The sequence below is a fragment of the Artemia sp. Qi Xiang Cuo genome, chromosome 10, assembly GCF_049724085.1.
Source record: "Artemia sp. Qi Xiang Cuo chromosome 10, ASM4972408v1, whole genome shotgun sequence".
Taxonomy (NCBI): Eukaryota; Metazoa; Arthropoda; class Branchiopoda; order Anostraca; family Artemiidae; genus Artemia; species Artemia sp. Qi Xiang Cuo.
The window spans coordinates 33416320-33429779 of record NC_142803.1 but is presented as its reverse complement, the minus strand read 5'-3'; the positions used below and the strand labels follow the sequence as shown (position 1 = coordinate 33429779).

The 13460-nt window shown below is 35.2% G+C and overlaps 1 protein-coding gene across 1 annotated transcript in view; it reads left to right on the top strand.

The window, feature by feature from the left end:
• The first annotated feature begins 5233 nt into the window (after positions 1-5233).
• The window catches only part of LOC148947683 (uncharacterized), a 232109-nt gene continuing 223882 nt past the window's right edge, over positions 5234-13460 (top strand). The window contains exon 1 of the mRNA XM_089095360.1: positions 5234-5283. The gene's annotated coding sequence lies outside the window, so the exon portion shown is untranslated. The remainder of the gene's footprint in view (positions 5284-13460) is intronic.

The window sequence follows — 13460 nt, the reverse complement described above, 5'->3', positions numbered from 1 at the left end:
ATTTTGTTGCTTGATAACCAAGTTCAAAACTGTAGATATGGTTAAAAAATATCCGTCCAACGCTTCGGTATTGCTCAACAGAACTTAATGCTGGGAGTTTGTATTTTAGTTTTTGTAAGTAGGCTATTGCTTTCTGTATTTTTTGTACCTGCTTACTTTTTCTCATTTAAATACTTTTAGTTTAATTGACATCTATTGCCTTTAGAAAATTGTTTGCCTCTAATCTTCATTAAATAAAGAAAATAAAACAAGTTTTTTCCACTGAAAGTAAGGAGCAACATTAAAAATTAAAACAGAAAGAAATTATTACATATGTGAGGGCGGTTTCCCCCCTCCTAAACACCTCGATCTTCAAGCTACAGTTTTTTGGAACTTTAAAAAAAGTTTCTTTTTGTTCTAATTAAACGACCCTTGGGTTTGGGAATCGTTTTTAAAGAATTGGGACACAATTTAAACGTTAGCGCAAAGAGTGAGAGGTTCAAGAGAGGGCAACCCCCCTCAGATGCGTAATAATTTATGTTTGTTTTAAGTTTTAATGTTGCTCCTTACTTTGAGTTGAAAAAACTTGTTTTTTTTATTTCTGATCGTGATTTAAATAACGCCAGGATACCTGGCTCAACCTCCACGGAAAAATCCCCCTCACCATAGAAATATCCTCTGGACAATTCAATCCTGGCGAAGATTTACCCCGAACAATTACCCTTAACATCCCCATGCGTAAAATTGAATTGGCAAAGAGAAAGCAAGACATATAAAGAAATTTCGTATATGAATTCTTGCAAATTCACCCAGCGTAAAATTTCTTCATAAAATTTCATCTCCTGGAAACTATTTAAAATTCTCCCAGCAGAAAATTCGTCCTCCCATCCCCACCCGAAAAATGTATGCATACTTCCCAATAACAAATCAAACAAAAGGCGATTTTATAACTTAAAAACCTTTCCCTAGGTGATGTATGGGGTCATTTTATCTCCAAAGACGTAGTTATCGGGCCTTTCAACTATGCTGAAGAAATAAGCTATCTCAAAATTTTGGTTGGACGATTTTGGGAAAAAGTGACGTGGGAGGGGGCCTAGTTGCCCTGGAAATTGAAAGTTCTAGCGCCGTTTCAAATTGTCGAAAGTGACTGGAAGGCAACAACACCCTCCGCCCCCCCTACACGCCCATCATATCCTCAAACACTTACATTAAGACTACTACAAATGCGTCAGCTCTTTTTATAGCTTTGAGTTTACAGATAAATAGATCCAGCGTGCTTAGCCAGAGTGGAGTTAGATATTAACAAAAGTGCAATATTATTAACTGGTGCAAAACCATTTTCAAATAATATAGAAATAAGAACTTTGGGTCCAGTATGCTTATATCTGAAATTAATCTTTACTTTGCTTATTATTTTCTTATCATAAAAGTCATATCTAAAAATTACCCTTTTATCGCCTCACTGCCACCTGGAGGTGACCCTGAAAGTACTCTTGGTTCGGTTTGTTTTGCGAAGTTTATACGTATTAGTTAACAAAATACGCACTATCCAGCTTAACTTCCAAATCAAAAGCACAAGGAACCCACCACTATAACTAGTAAGACACGGAGGTCATTTTCGTGGGGTTAAACACCCCCTCCCCCATTCAGTATATTCATTTATGTTATTTTAGTGTGTTCATGGCCGTATATTTGGCTTTAAAATACACTTATTTGTCTATCTATCTAATATGCAGAATAATTGTACCAAACACATTTTGCATACAGACCCGTTATGCTTACCCCCCCTCCTAATATGCAAATCTATAGCGCGAATTTATTTCTAAAGTAACGAAGAAACTGACAAAAAAAAACCGGTGTGTTCTCGAATTTTACACAGCGTAAACTTGAGTGAGTGGCGCATAATACACGAGTACCAAAATTCCATCCCCCTACGGAAATTAAAAAAATAAAATTCAAATAAAATTCTCAAATTTCGAAAGCCTTATTTTCCACGGGGGTATTTTTTTTTGGGGGGGGGTATTCGCCTAGAGCCACGTCTTAGAAAACTTCCTGAGCATTAGGTTGTTGTTGGCTCAGAGACTTGCGGCTTTAAGTTTAAAGCTAATCAGGAACAAAAGTTTTTGGCCCATTTCTCGGCCCCCTACATCCTCCCGAAGAAAACTTTTTTAATGTTTTTGATTCATCTCTTAAAGTTTCTAGCCAATCGCATACACAGCATTAAACAATCAATTATGAGGGGGGGGGGATTTGCCATTTTTTCAATGAAAATACTCCACAAACGATGCTTTTCAAAATCCTTGCTGGTACCCCAGTAAGTATGCTCGCTTAGCTAGTGTAAAAAGAAAACAGTTTCCAAATTCGCAGAGAAAAAAAGCTTGAGACTCAAATGTATGAACAAATTCTAAAAAGAAAAAGTAAATATATGGGCTAGACCATCGCTAGCCCACATTTACAGGTAAGGGGAGTAAGCAAAGGGTGCCAATTAACGAAAACGTTGGGGGGGGGGCAAGGATATTTTGACTTTTTCTATAAAGATACAAAAAAGGATTTTTTTTCAGAATCCATGAATTTTTCCCGTTTTGCCTTTTTTTTTTGAAAAAAAAATAAAATGCCAAAGTAAAGTTTTTTTTTTAACATCAAGGGGTTAATTGCTCCACTCCCCATTGATGCCCCTGTGTTGAACATGCTAAAGAAACAAATCAATCATGTCGATAAGAGCCGACAAAGCAATGAAAATCGGCGATTTCAAAGCACAAAAGCATGTTGAAGATGCTAAATATCAGGGATTTTTTTGCCTGATTTAGTGATTTTTATTTTCAATAATCTAGTGAATTTTTTCTTTTGGTGGCAACCCTGACAGGAGGTCTTCAAAGGTAAAGTGGACATATTAGAGTGAAAAATTCTATAACGCACCTTTAAGTCTCAGGTTTTTAGAATGGACTTTTCCCATTATAGGCAGCGCTAGCGCTGCCTAAGTAAAGAACGATGTGGGAACAATGTGTTTTTTTTTCTCTGTACCTGGGCACTTCGTATCGAAGGAGTTGTCGTAGAAAGTTCAAAAAGGGCTCATTCGATTGCGAATTGGAGTGGCTAGCGCCCTTTTTAATAGTTGAAAGTGATTGGAGGGCAACTAGCCCCCCCCCCACGCGCCTCATTCCCCGAAACACATCCAATTAACATTTTGAGATAGCCATTTTTTTCAACGCAGTTTATATCCAGATAGAAAATTTGTTTTTGAGAGTGAAACTCCACCAAAGCCCTCAGGGACAGGGTTTTAAGTTATGCCCTGGGGGCGGATAAAGTTTTTATAGAAGCATTTGTCATAAAAACTTCAAAAGAGGCTCAGTCGAATGTAAATTCAAACGGTTAGTACCCTTTTTAATAGTCGAAAGTGTTTGGAGGGCAACTAGCCCCCCACCCCCGCGCCCATCATTCCCCCAAACACATCCAATCAAAATTTTGAGATAGTCATTTTGTTCAGCGTAGTTGATTTCCAGATAGAAAATACAGTTTTTGAGGAGGACACTCCCCCATAACCCTCGGGGCATGGGTTTTATGTTATGCCCTGGGGGCGTATAAGGTTTTTATAGAAGGCGTTGTCATAGAAAATTCAAAAAAGGCTCATTCCATTGGAAATTCAAACGGCTAGTACCCTTTTTTATTTTTGTAAGTTATTGGTGGGAAACTAGCCCCCCACCCCCATGCCCATCGATACCCCAAACAACTCCGATAAAAACTTTTTGATTGGCATCTTGTTCTGCGTAGTTGGTTTCCATATAGAAAATATGTTTTTAACGTGTACACTCCCCCAAGACCCTTGGGGCAATGGTTTTAGCTTATGCCCTGAGGGCATATAAGGGTTTTATAGAAAGGCGTTGTCGTAGAAACTTCAAAAAAGGCTCATTCGATTGGAAATTCAAAGGGTTAGTGCCCGTTTTAATAGTCGAAAGTGATTGGAGGGCAACTAGCCCCCCCCGCGCCCCTCCGTCCCCCAAACACATCCAATCAAAATTTTGAGATAGTCATTTTGTTCAGCGTAGTTGATTTTCAGATAGAAAATATGTTTTTGAGGAGGACACTCCCCTACAACCCTCGGGGCAAAGGTTTTAAGTTATGCCCTGGGGCATGAGTAGGGCTGACAACCCCCACTCCTCTTCAAGACCAGAAAGTAATTTGCACTTCACTGAAAACAAAATACATTTTAAATGTTTTCACTTTTTTGACTTCAACAAATAAAGAAGTATTAAGACTATAAGGAATAGATATCACAATATGTATATCAAACTGACAATACACGTTTTTTTTAAGTAAAGTGCAAATTATTTTCTGGTCTGAAGAAGACATGGGTGTTGTCATCCATACTCCTTTTACTTTTTGCTCGTTTTGAGTTTGACTAGGCTATCTATTATAATTTCTGTTAGTTTTGGGTTTCATTTATTGGAACCCAAATATACATATACTGATATTTAGTAATCAAAATGTTAATATTATTTGATTTATTAAAGTTATAAAAGTAAAAACATTTATATTTTTTTCAGCAAAGTGCAAATTATGTTCTGGCCTTGGGAAGGCTTAGGGGTTTTGAGTCCAACTTATGTTAATTTCTGCTTGTTTTGAGTTTCATTTATTTATCGATGCTGATTTGTGGTAGTTTCACGCTTGGTGAAAAACTCTTTTCTTTTATTCACGCTTTCTTTGAAAAACTTATTTTGTGGAAAAAGTTTTTTTTAATTAATTATATTCAAGAGATCAGGCCAATAAAGATCAATGTACAAGTCTAGTAGACACAGGAAGTTCCCACTGAGAATAAGCCCAGGTCCAAAAATAAAGTGTTGGTAATTTCTCTCATGTCTTGCTGTATGGAAATATAGAGACGCGAAATAGTTTCTTTTTTTTCTTTTATGAAGGTTTACCATCCTAATATAATATGTTTCGATCTTATGTATTTTAACGTACAGTCTGGACATTCCCTTGTAAAAGCTGTATGTTCTATTATTAGATGTTATTTTATGATATTATGATCGTGATTGCCGTAATTCAGGTCGCTTTGATCTTTCAAGCATCTCTTTTATTTCCGCTTGAATGCTTAAACCCATGCGAAGTCGTAATACATAATAATTCAGAGGAAATCCGCAAATTATCCAGTTAATTATTGTCATCTTGACTTGTTACCATCATTTATGAAGCTAGGAATGGGCTTGTGTTTCAAAAGCAGGTGTCTTCGCTTTTAGTCTTTAATGGATTGCCATCTGAAATACATTAGTTGCACCTATCTGAAGTGTATATTTATTTTTGTTTAAGGTAAATATTTATCCCTCTTTTTTCGTTCTTCCTTTTTCTTTGGTAATTACATGGGGCCGTTTTCTTTAATTAATTTAATGAGCGATTTTTATTCAAAAACCTATGGGTAGGTGCCTTGTTCTTGAGGATCTTAAGACTCCTGCTTTTAGGGTAATCAGTTACTAAATAAATTATACTAAGGACAGAGAATTTTCTTGCTGTAGCCTTCAATGTCTTCCTACTTTCTTAGCTTGACTGTATAAAATAATGCTCCTTAGGATTTTTATGTCGGGCCATCCATAACTCCGAAAACGACCTGAATCTACTTCAAAAGTATTCCGGCTACATACTCGCACCGAGCGGGTTAATTTTATTTTGTGCGTGATTGGTGCTACGCAGGACGTATTCAACTCGTAAACCTGGAAATATTGTGTATCATAAGCAGCGAACTTTGAAATTAAAATATATGCGTGAAAACCAAGTTACTGCGCTCAGTGCTGGAATGTCTAGTGTGTTGGGGAGCTGTCGGCCACCAAGTAATGTCATAAAGCCTCATAGGCTTTATGAGAGGTCACAGTTAAACTGCAAATATGCTCAAACAATTATAATGCTAGCATTTGCTAGCTTCGTATAAATGACAAGGCTGTAAATCCTCCTTGGATAAAACCATTATCCAAACATAGAAATATGCTTCAAAAATCTTAGTAGAAGCTTTATTTAAAAATTTTGCAAGCGAAAGAAGAAGAAAATCTTTTATGTTACACATTTGAGATAACCTGGATCTGAGGGAGTAGCGATAAAACTTTGAGCTGGCGTGTTTATCGGAGTCAAAGCAGTACGTACCACACATCGAAGCCACAGCACTGCCTTCAATGTATTTTTGTCATGGTGGCTTTTTCTTAGAACGGATGGGTGGATTTTTTTGTGCCAGACATCCCCTTAACCACCCTTAGCAGCTGCGTGAAATTTCAAGACAGTCATTGTACACGGAAAGATCATAGTGGAAGATCATGCTCGGAAAGATCATAATACCAGGAAGGACATGACACTAGTATTACGTGGAGCAAGAGCTCCAGATCATGCAAATGGGCCATCTGTCCGAGACACGTTTTATTTACAGTCAACGCTGTAGCATTTACAAAGTAAAGATCAGTCTGCCTCCGATGTATTTTTCTGATAACCTCATATAGAAGGCGAAGTCATGTTTATAAACTTGGAAGGGTTTTCTTGAATCGGAAATTGAAAGTTCTAGCGGTTTTTAAAGGGCCAAAAGTGATTAAATGGAAACAACATCTCTCTCTTGCCTTTTTTTTGCAATAGTATAGTATAGTAATATAGTATATTTGACACAAAAAACCCTGCAGGGCCATGGCCAATAAAAAACAATATACAAACAAAAAAAACAATATATGTATGTTGTTAATAAAATTAACAACATACAAATATAATTAAAGGATTCTATAAGCTTTTGATCAAAACCATTTAAGAACAGAAAACCATTCAAAAATACTATTCAATAGTGAAGGTGGAATATTTTTGATCAGCCAAGAAGTTCAAGCCCCCGAAGATCAGTGACGCTTTGCTGAAAAGAGCTAAATCTTGGAACATGCCAAGTAATGAAAGGGTGGTCAAAAGCTGCACATTCGTTATGAAAAACAAGTGAAGTCCTTACTCGATGAAAGAGAAGCTAAGTCTTGACTCAAAATAGAAACAATAAGTCCAAGCTGCACTTAGTAGGGAACATACGAGGATTGAGAGGCTTTATTCCGCAGTGATTCAATAGTGAAAACACTCAAGTCAGTAAGGGGGTGAACATTCTGGCCAGAATAGGGCCACAATTCTATTGAGCTAAAATTCTGATATAGTTTTTTTGGTTGGAGCTATTAAAAAGCTTGCATCTGAAATACTATATCTGGTTGAGAAAGGTTGAAAGGGCCGAATAAGTCGGTAATGCGGAGAAATGTACGAACGCAAGCTACGTTTAAGAGCTTTTTGTGCAGTAATTTTCGTTTTTTTTTTTTTTTTTTTTTTTTTTTTTTTTTTTTTAGTCCCAGCTCCTCCCCTCTCGGTGACCTTCAAAGTTTCTCTAAAAATATCTCATAATCTATCTAATGTCACCTACTCTTTTCTTAATAATATTAAATAATAAAAAAAAAAGTTTTTTAAACTGAAAGTAAGGAGCGACATTAAAACTGAAAACGAACAGAAATTATTCCGTATATGAAAGGGACTGTCCCCTCCTCAACGCCTCGCTCTTTACGCTAAAGTTTTTTATTGTTTTAAAAAATAAATTTGTGAGACAGAGTCAAACTTTAGCGTAAAGAGCGAGGCGTTGAGGAGGGGACAGTCCCTTTCATATACGGAATAATTTCTGTTCGTTTTAAGTTTTAATGTCGCTCCTTACTTTCAGTTTAAAAAACTTGTTTTTTTTTTATTTAATTTTTGAACGTTTTTGAATAAATGCAGGTTTTGATCTTGGCTCACCGTACATGAATAATTAAAAAAAAAAATTTATATTAATTTACTTTTATTTAGTTAAATGGCTTTCTCGAAACTTGTCTAATTTTATTTACGAACGTTTTTATTAGTAATAAATATACGTAACTTACGAATTAACTTACGTAACGAACTTCTATATTCATATATTTTTAATACGTTTTTAGGGGGTTCGCCCCCTAGTCAATGCCTTGCTCTTTAAGCGAAAGTTCGAATTTTGTTCCAATTCTTTAAAAATGACCGCTTAATCACAAAGGCCATTAATTAGAATAAATAGATCTTATGAAAGTACTAAAAAATCTTTGGCTTAAAGAGCGAGGCATTGACTACGGGGTGAACCCAATTATATATGTAATATTTTCTGTTCGTTTAAAGTTTCGATGTTGCTGCTGTTGCTGTTGAAATACTTGTTTTTTTATATTAAATTTCTGATCTTTTTTTTTAAATAATGTTGGGAAGTCCGGCGTCCCCTTCATAGTAATGTCCCTTCCTCCATGAAAACTTCCTTCGTGGAAAGATCCTCCCACATAACTGCCGACCCACCCCCCACTACCAGGAAAAATCTCCCCTGAAAACGTCTGTATACTTCCAAATAACCTATACTATATGTTAACATTGGGTAAAGTTCATAACTTTCAGCCCTCCCCCCGGGAATTTTGGGGGATTAAGTCATCCTAAAAGTCATACTTATAATATTTTCGAACATGCTGAACAAAATGGCTATCTCGAAATTTTGATCAGGTGACTGGGAAAAAAATGAGCGTGGGAGGGGGCCTAGTTGCCCTCCATTTTTTTGGTCACTTAAAAAGGGCACTAAAACTTTCAATTTCCATTCCAATGAGCCCTCCCACGATATTCTAGGACAACTGGGTCGATACGATCACCCCTGGGGAAAAAAACAAACAAATAAACACGCACCCGTGATCCTTCTTCTGGCAAAAATACAAAATTCCACATTTTTGTAGATGGGAGCTTGAAACCTCTACCGTAGGGTTCTCTGGTACGCGGAATATGATGGTGTGATTTTCATTAAGGTTCTATAACTTTTAGGGGGTCTTTCCCCCTTTTTTCGAAAATCAGCCAAATTTTCTTAGGCGCCTAACTTTTAATGGGTAGGATTAAACTTGATGAAACTTATATATTTGAAATCATTATTAAAATCTGATTCTTTTGATGTATCTATTTTTATCAAAATGCCGTTTTATAGAGTTTCGATTACCATTGAGCCGGAGTAGAAAGGGGGGTGCCAGTCCGAACGGGAGTCCATATATGGGCATAGAGTCCCTAGGGAGATGGTTTTCTCACTGAGAATAAAAAAACAGAATTTTTCTCACTTGAAAAAACAGGAATTTTCTCACTTTGATGGATGTTTCTTGGATGTTCACACTTTGATGGGTGTTTTCTTGGATGTTCTCACTTTGATGGATGTTTCTTGGATGTTCTCACTTTGATGGATGTTTTCTTGGATGTTCTCACTTTGATGGATGTTTCTTGGATGTTCTCACTTTGATGGATGTTTATTGGATGTTCTCACTTTGATGGATATTTCTTGGATGTTCTCACTTTGATGGATGTTTCTTGGATGTTCTCACTTTGATGGATTTTTCCTGGATGTTCTCACTTTGGTGGATGTTTCTTGGATGGTTATGAGTAACACATGACACATGACACATGACAAGTGACAACACATGACACATTACACATGACACATGACACGACACATGACACATGGCGAATGACACATGACACATGACATAAGAATGACGTAATCACCTAGGACAAATGGATTTTCTGAGAAATTGCTTACATAATCGGTAGAACCCTATCAGGAGGTCATGACGGGGGTCCATATATGGACATAGAATGACGTAATCGACTAGGACAAATGGATTTCTGAGAAATTGATTACATAATCAGTAGAACCCTATGAGAAGGTCATGACGGGGGTCCATATATGGGCATAGAATGACGTAATCGACTAGGACAGTTGGATTTCGGAGAAATTGATTAAATAATCGATAAAACCCTATCAGGAGGTCATGACGGGAGTCTATATATGGGCATTGAATGACGTAATCGACTAGGACAGTTGGAATATTTCAGTAGTGTTTTGTCGTGGTTTACCTTGTCACAGTTACATTCTCTTGATTTTGTAAAGTTCATTTTGAATTTCTTTCATTGAAATGCAAGAGTGGGATTATTTCAGTAGTGTTTTGTCGTGGTTTACCATGTCATAGTTACATTCCCTTGATTTTTGAAAGTTCCTTTTTGATTTCCTTCGTTGAAATGCATGTTGGAATATTTCAGTAGTGTTTTGTCATGGTTTACCTTGTCAAAGTTACATTCTCTTAATTTATCAAAATTCATTATGAATTTCTATCGCTCAAATGCAAGAGTTAGAGTATTTCAGTAGTTTTTGGTTATGGTTTACATTGTCACTGTTACATTTTTTTAGTTTTTCAAATTTAATTCTGAATTTCTTTCGTTGATATGCAAGAGTTTGATTATTTCAGTAGTTTATTGTCGTAGTTTAAATGTTCGCAGTTACATTCACATGATTTTTAAAATTTAATTTTGAATTTCTTAAGTTGAAAAGAAAGAGTTTGAATATCTCAGTTGTGTTTTGTGGTGATTTACCTTATCACAGTTACATTATCAGGATTTTTCAAAGTTCCTTTTGGATTTCTTCCCTTGAAGGTCATTTTTTGGAACACATTGTCAGTGTTTTGTCGTTGTTTGCTTTGTCGCAGATAAAATGTCTTAGTTTTTCGAGGTTCCTTGTCATTTTCCTTCGATTAGAAGATAGCGTTGGATTATTTCGGTTGCAGGAGGTCATGCTTCTCCTTGCCGCTGTTACATTCCCTTGATGTTTAGAAGTTTATTATGAATTTATTTCATTGAAATGCAAGAGTTGGATTATTTCAGTAGTGTTTTGTCGTGGTTTACCATGTCACAGTTACATTCCCTTTGATTTTTCAAAGTTCATTTTGGATTTCTTTCATTGAAATGCAAGAGTTGGAATATTTTAGTAGTGCTTTGTCGTGGTTTACCTTGTCACACTTACATTCTCATGATTTTTCAAAGTTTATTTTGGATTTCTATCATTGAAATGCAAGAGTTGGAATATTTCAGTAGTGTTTTATCGTAGTTTACTTTGTCAAAATTACATTCTCTTTATTTTTCAAAGTTCATTTTGGATTTCTTTCATTGAAATGCAAGAGTTGGAATATTTCAGTAGTGTTTTGCTGTGGTTTACCTTGTCACACTTACATTTTCTTGATTTTTCAAGGTTCATTTGAATTTCTTTCATTGAAATGCAAGACTCTGAATATTTCAGTAGTTTCTTGTCATACTTAACCTTATCACACTTACATTCTCTTAATTCTTCAGTTCATTTTTGATTTCTTTCGTTGAAATGCAACAAACGGATTATTTCAGTAGTTCTTTGTCGTCGTTTACCTTGTCACAGTTACATTCTCTTGATTTTTCAAAGTTCATTTTGGATTTCTTTCTTTGAAATGCAATGGTCGGAATATTTCAGTAGTGTTTTGTCAGGGTTTACCTTGTCACGGTTACATTCTCTTGATTTTTCAAAGTTCATTTTGCATTTCTTTCATTGAAATGCAAGAGTTGGATTATTTCAGTAGTGTTTTGTCGTGATTTACCTTGTCAAAGTTACATTCTCTTGATTTTTCAAAGTTCATTATGAATTTCTTTCATTGAAATGCAAGAGTTGGAATATTTCAGTAGTGTTTGGTTGTGGTTTACCTTGTCACAGTTACATTTTCTTGATTTTTCAAAGTTCATTTTGGATTTCTTTCGTTGAAAAGCAAGAGTTGGAATATTTCAGTAGCGTTTTGTCGTGGTTTACCTTGTCACAGTTACATTCTCTTGATTATTCAAAGTTTATTTTGAATTTCTTTCATTGAAATGCAAGAGTTGGATTATTTCCGTAGGGTTTCGTTATGGTTTACCTTGTCACAGTTACATTCTCTTGATTGTTCAAAGTTCATTTTGAATTTCTTTCGTTGAAATGTAAGGGTTGGAATATTTCAGTAGTGGTTTGTCGTGGTTTACCTTGTCACAGTTACATTCTCTTGATTTTTCAAAGTTCATTTTTAATTTCTTTCTTTGAAATGCAATAGTTGGAATATTTAAGTAGTGTTTTGTCGTGGTTTCCCTTGTCAAATTTACATTCTATTAATTTTAAAAAGTTCATTTGGATTTCTTACATTGAAATGCAGGAGTTGGAACATTTAAGTAGTGTTTTGTCATGGTTTACCTTGTCAAAGATACATTCTATTGATTTTTCAAAGTTGATTTCGAATTTCTTTCATTGAAATGCAAGAGTTGGAATATTTCAGTAGTGTTTTGTCGTGGTTTACCTTGTCACAGTTACATTCTCTTGATTTTTCAAAGTTCATTTGAATTTCTTTCATTAAAATGCAAGAGTTGGTTTATTTCAGTAGTGTTTTGTTATGCTTTACCTTGTCACAGTTACATTCTCTTGATTTTTCAAAGTTAGTTTTGGATTTCTCTCGTTGAAATGTAAGAGTTGAAATATTTCAGTAGTGTTTCGTCATGGTTTACCGTGTCACAGTTATATTCTTTTTATTTTTCAAAGTTCATTTTGAATTTTTCTTTCATTGAAATGCAAGAGTTTGAATATTTCAGTAGTGTTTTGTCGTGGTTTACCTTGTCACAGTTACATTCCCTTAATTTTTCAAAGTTCATTTTGAATTTCTTTCGTTGAAATGTGAGAGTTGGAATATTTCAGTAGTGTTTTGTCGTGTTTTACATTGTCACAGTTACATTCTCATAATTTTTCAAAGTTCATTTTGAATTTCTTTCGTTGAAATGTAAGAGTTGGAATATTTCAGTAGTGTTTTGTCATGGTTTACCTTGTCACAGATACATTCTCTTGATTTTTCAAATTTCATTTCGAATTTCTTTCATTGAAATGATAGGGTTGGAATATTTCAGTAGTGTTTTGTCGTGGTTTACTTTGTCACAGTTACATTCTCTTGATTTTTCAAAGTTCATTTTGAATTTCTTTCATTGAAATGCAAGAGTTGAATTATTTCAGTAGTGTTTTGTCATGGTTTACCTTGTCACAGTTACATTCTCATGATTTTTAGAAGTTCATTCTGAATTTCTTTCGTTGAAATGCAAGAGTGGTAATATTTCAGTAGTGTTTTGTTGTGGTTTATCTTGTCACAGTTACATTCTCTTGATTTTTCAAAGTTCATTTTGGATTTCTTTAATTGAAATGCAAGAGTTGGAATATTTCAGTAGTGTTTTCTCGTGGTTTACCTTACCACACTTACATTCTCTTGATTTTTCAAAGATTATTTTGGATTTCTTTCGTTGAAATGCAAGAGTTGGAATATTTCAGTAGTGTTTTGCCGTGGTTTACTTTGTCAAAGTTACATTTTCTTGATTTTTCAAAGTTCATTGTGGATTTCTTTCCTTGAAATATGTTTTGTTGTGCTTTACCTTGACACAGTTACATTTTCTTGATTTTTGTTAGGTTAGGTTAGGCTAGATCAGGTTAGGTTAGGTTAGCCTACGTACGCGCGCGTACGTAGGCTAACCTAACCTAACCTAACTTAACCTAGCCTAACCTGGCCTAACAAAAATCAAGAAAATGTAACTGTGTCAAGATAAAGCACAACAAAACATATTTCAAGGAAGAAATCCAC